Here is a 5,511-nt window from a genome sequence, read left to right as displayed (position 1 = left end):
GCTTTAAGAAAGCGCTAGGTACTGCTGCTTTTCATTTTTCCCGCTGGCTCTTGATATACAATCTTCACGTGTTACTTGTGATAGTATAACATTATGGATGCCAGGCGAATCTTTACCATATTTGCTACCTTCAAGATCCTACACCCTTCACAGGAGCCCTTCGTTGCTGATTTTCCTCCTCGCTCATCAGAGCCCTCAAGCTAAAATTATAACTTAATTTTCTATGTATGTGTTTTAGTGAGCATTTTATGCCAAAATCGTTTTTATCCCAGAAACATCGCGGCCTATCAGTAAACCATTCGAAGAATATGAACGTCTTTATACTACAAAAGTACATAGAAAAAAGAAAAACGGAAATCTGGAACAAGCTTTCAGGGAACTAAAGGTCAAATCGATATAGTTTTAATCAAGCAACTCCCCTTGGAATGGAAGACTCGATTGGGCGATTATTGGTTATCATAAGTTTCAACAGCTCATCAAGAACAGCGGTTGGACTAAAGATGCAAATCCTCAGTTTGTATGTAATTTATCGGATAAAGTGTTAGATGATATAACAAGAGCGGCTCTCAGTTATGGTATCAACTTCAGTGTTTGTGACGAGAAAGTGGACTGGGTAGGAATAGCTAAATCATTTTGTAATTTAGAAAAATTTGGATCGTTGTCTATTGCAGATAATAACCATTTATATTATGTACACTACACAGAGAAGAGAGAGAGCGAGAGAGAGAGAGAGAGAGAGAGAGAGAGACAGAGAGAGAGAAATGAGTGGATCGATGTATAAATAAATCAGTCAACTGCACTAACAATTGACGGTCGTTAGATATATACAACAATCTATATTTATTAGATAGTATAGAAGACAAGATAGATAGATATACAGATGATAGAATATAATAAGAAAAAATACAAAAGTTTAAAACTGAAGCAACTTTCAGAGAGAGAGAGAGAGAGAAGGGAAGGTGAAGAGGGGGAAAACAAGGGGGGGAGGGGGGTGGCGGTAGAGAGAGAGAAGGGAAAGGTGAAGAAGGAAAACAAGGGGGGAGGGGGGTGAGGGGTTGCTGGTGATGACGAGGGTAGGCGGAGAGCTCTTTTTACTGTTGTGTTCGAACCAATTTCTGGCTAATCGAGTTTTCTTTTTGCCTCTTGTACAAGGACAAGTGTCTTTATTCTTTACAATTAGTGATTCATGATACTCTTATAAATTACGGCACTGGGTGTAAGACCACTCTAGCAAAGTCGCGGTACTGGATACGAGGTGGTTCATTTACAGAGTCATTGCCAAAAAACGGCTGATTGCACTGTCTCTGAAAACCCACAGTAGTTCCTAGCCACGTAAAAATATCTAATCCTTTTGGGTCAACCCTAAGAGAGCTGTTAATCAGCTTATTGGTCTTGTGAAGCCGAGATATTTTTACCTTCGAAATTAAATATTCAAAACTGCTCAGTTTTTGCCATAAATTAAAGATTGTTCTTTAAATAAATATAAAAATCCCACTAGTTTGTCAAATTAGTACAGAATAACCTTGCCGTCCCAGTTTCTGCCATATCCGTAATTATATGTATCTTGTTTCCCTTATGGTGCCATGTCAACAGTGCCCTCATGTGGGCACTGTAGGCATTACTTGAGGTTCTTTGCCACGCCTTTTAAGACCTTTTTAACTCTTAATTTCCAGTTCAGCACTGAATACCTCGTAGGTCAGTGCTTGGCCTTTGGATGAAGGTTTCATTCTACCAAGACCACTTTGTAAGGCCAAAGTAACCATTTAGATAGCACTGGATACCCAACACTCATTTTACTTTTAAAACAATAACTGATCATTACCAATATTCATTAAAAACTTCTGGAACTGATTATAGTTACCAAGTAACCTATGTACGTACCTATATTATTATAAAAGGTTAGTTTATCCAGACCTCTGAATATATGTAAGTATAGTCTAAAGGCTATGCCAAAACAAAATCTAGAAATGGCAGCCACACTGTTCGGACGTGGCGGAAGGAATATCTGATAATGAACCATATATGTTCAGACTGTGCCGTTGCACCCAGTATAACCATGAAGAAAAAAAGCCACGAAAAAGAATATTGGGTCGATGATTGGTTGTTGTTGAGAGAAAAACTAACATTTATTGCTTTTAAAGGCAATACAGGTAGCTCCCAGGGATTGCTATGATAACATGAAGGGTGGACGAGGCCCACATTCAATTTTGTAGAAAGATTATAACGGTCGTGCAAAAGGACACATGCATGACGAAATCCACAACGCCCTATGAAAGGCCAAGTGCCACATTACGCTACTTAGCGACTGACTGTTCTTATCAGACATAAAATTGAGTGTGGCCATATCGCCCAAAGCTCTTGGAAGAGTCATGCTGGAGACATGTTAAGCTATTTGGACAACACTCTGCAAAGACTACATAATATAAAGATAAATAAAACTCATGTATATATACATATTTGTATCTTTCATAAAAAAAAATACACTAGCTTTTAGAAACATAAAATAATTGACTCTTCTACAACTATAACAAACAGTTTGTTGTGTATAAAATTAGTGTAGGAAATTATGAAAGTGAAAAGGTAATAAATCTTTGTGTAACCGGTCATTGCGCTACACTATTTCGCAATCAGCACCAAGTAACTACATGAAAATTATAAGGGTGTGAGCAGGGTCCAAATATACAGGGTCTGCTCAAGAGGCGGTACTAAAACCTATCCCCGCCCCTTGTGAAACGTCATCAGTTACAAAAGGACCATATCTTTATGAAACTATATTTACGATAACATTTTCATATAACTATTTTTGCGATGGCGTTTTTTTTATATAAAGTTTCCTTTTATCGCATGTTGCCGTATACTACGTTAAAGTACAAAGAATGCTCTTTCAAATGATATATAGCACATTACAATTACGATTACTTTCAAACCCACAAGCGCGCACAGAAAAATTATCTACGCACACAAAAATGTGCAATTACTTCATCCGTCAACCTACATACATTCACGTTTCATAGCGTATCTAATTAAGGGATGATGATAGAAAGAAACTAAAAAATTGATTAGAAAGCTGATAAAAATTACTATATAAAGCATAAATAAAATTGATAGGTGTTCTCAGAAATTTTGGAGAAATTCTAAGTCAAAGGCGGACTAAATTTTTTAAATTTTATGTAAATATTTACCACATTTTTTCTTACATAATTTTTCATCTTATCACGTTTTGGCCATAGACAGTAAAAAAAAGTACAAAGAATGCCTTTCAATTGGTAAATGTCACATTACAATTACAATTATTTTCAACTCCATAATCGCGCACAGAAAATATTATCTTACGCACGCACAAAAATTATAAAAAATTAAGTGTTCGTGAGAGATCTGAAATCTAGCCCGCCCCTTGTGAAACGTCATCAGATACATCCAGTCAGACTGACGAATAACTTTTTGTACTCTTTTCGAAATTATTATAATCGTTTGAGGCATGCATAATTAATACCTTTATGTATACAGTTTGTGTTATATGTAAAATTATGTGTTCGGAAGTATATTTATGTGATATGAAGTGCTAATGAGAAATTTGCTGGAAATGTGTTCCCTGTATCATTTTCTTCATCATTTATACCTTTGATACCTTACATCGTATATGATGCAATTGTTATACTTTTGATATTGTTTTCTTTTTTGTGGCCAAGTCGTGCAAATGCAACTGCCATTTTTGACACTGCTTGTATCCACATTTTCTTTGTATTTATTGCATAACAATAAGTATTCACAATAATATTTGGAAAATATAATTAATCTATCATTCTAACCTTTATCATAAAAAAATTAGCTTTTCAAAGTGAGGTATGAACACAGTGACAGAACTAAATACATTTCTTAAGAATTATTTAAAATCTTGATAATATTAATACATGAAAGAGAGAGAGAGAGAGAGAGAGAGAGAGAGAGAGAGAGAGAGAGAGAGAGAGAGAGAGAGTTGTCATGTTAAAAGAAATGGACTTGAAGAGAATACAGGAAACCAGTATATAGGTAAGTAAATAAATAAGTAAAGAATAAACATATGAAGAAAGCTGAGTAGCTGTGTGTTCAAACTGGTATATTTTGTGAAATAAAACAAGGTTTGGTGACTAAATGAGAGAATGGGTATTAAAAAAATCAAACATGTGACCTCTAAAGATTTTATCAAGATTTTATGAAAAACACCATGCAATATGGATTAAATGTATAAAAACTAAGGGTTCTTTAAGTAATTCAGTGGAGAAACAAGCGAGTGTTACTCTTGTGACGTCACAGTATTAGCTCCGCCCCCACTGCCGAGTTAAGCAGACCCTATATACTTTGAATGGTTATTAAAAAACATCAAGCATGTGACCTCCTTACAGGTTTTATCAGATTTTATAAAAAAAATCCATGCGGTATGGATTAAATGTATAAAAACTAAAGCTTCTTTAAGTAATTCAATGGAGGAGCGCGGGCAGTGTTACTCTTCTGACGTCACAGTATTAGCTCCGCCCCCACTGCCGAGTTAGGCAGACCCTATTACTTTGACTCTGGGTGTGAGGGAGGGATTTTACTATTGCATTGTCTCCAGTTCTCCTTTAAATCATATATCGTTTATGAACTCTTTAGCATAATATCTTATTTCTTTAAAAAATATCCCCCCAGTTTAAATTCTTTTTCTTTTACTTTGGAATATAACTGATTAAACGTCCTGAGCAAGGCACCAATTTTTTGTTTTGTATTGAGAGATAACTTGAGGTATTGTATAAAATACATTACTATTAAACACACACACACATACATACATACACACACACACACACACACAACACACACACACACATATATATATATAGATAGTATATATCTTACATATATAATATCTAATAATACCAATATATTATGGTAACGTGTTACATAATAAAAAAGGAATGGTTAATTCCATTATTACATGATAATTATAATAATAAAAAACTAAAAACTATGATTAATTAAAAACCAGTGAACCCAAAGAGGTCCAACCAGGAATTGCTTGCAGGAATGTGGACAGACCAAATACGATAAAAGTACGCTAGGATTGACGTATACAATAAAGTAAGGCAAGATGGACGTGCCGTCACCTGTGGTCCTTCATTTGTTTTGAAAACATTAGTCCAAGCTTCCTGCTTGAGACAACTACCGCGACCTATAATTCAAACGACCGACGTGATTTGTAATCTGTGTCATCTGTATGTATGTTCATATGTTCGAGCTACTGTCTGCTTCCTTTATGATTTGTAACCGAGATGGTAGTCAGAGTTGAATTAGCCATCATCATTGGCAGAAGCGATCAAGCCATCATCATTAGAAAACCTGTACAAATTTCCTCTGATCTTCATCATGTAATCTCAGAGAATAGAACTATTTTTTGTACTCAGTGTTTTCTACTAGAAACCTCACATCAGAAAGAAGATATCATCATGAGTTTAACACATCGTCGTCATAACCAAAGAAGATACCGACTTTGAAAGT

Source organism: Macrobrachium nipponense, chromosome 27, assembly GCF_015104395.2.
Source record: "Macrobrachium nipponense isolate FS-2020 chromosome 27, ASM1510439v2, whole genome shotgun sequence".
NCBI classification, from domain to species: domain Eukaryota; kingdom Metazoa; phylum Arthropoda; class Malacostraca; order Decapoda; family Palaemonidae; genus Macrobrachium; species Macrobrachium nipponense.
This window is presented reverse-complemented; position numbering follows the sequence as displayed.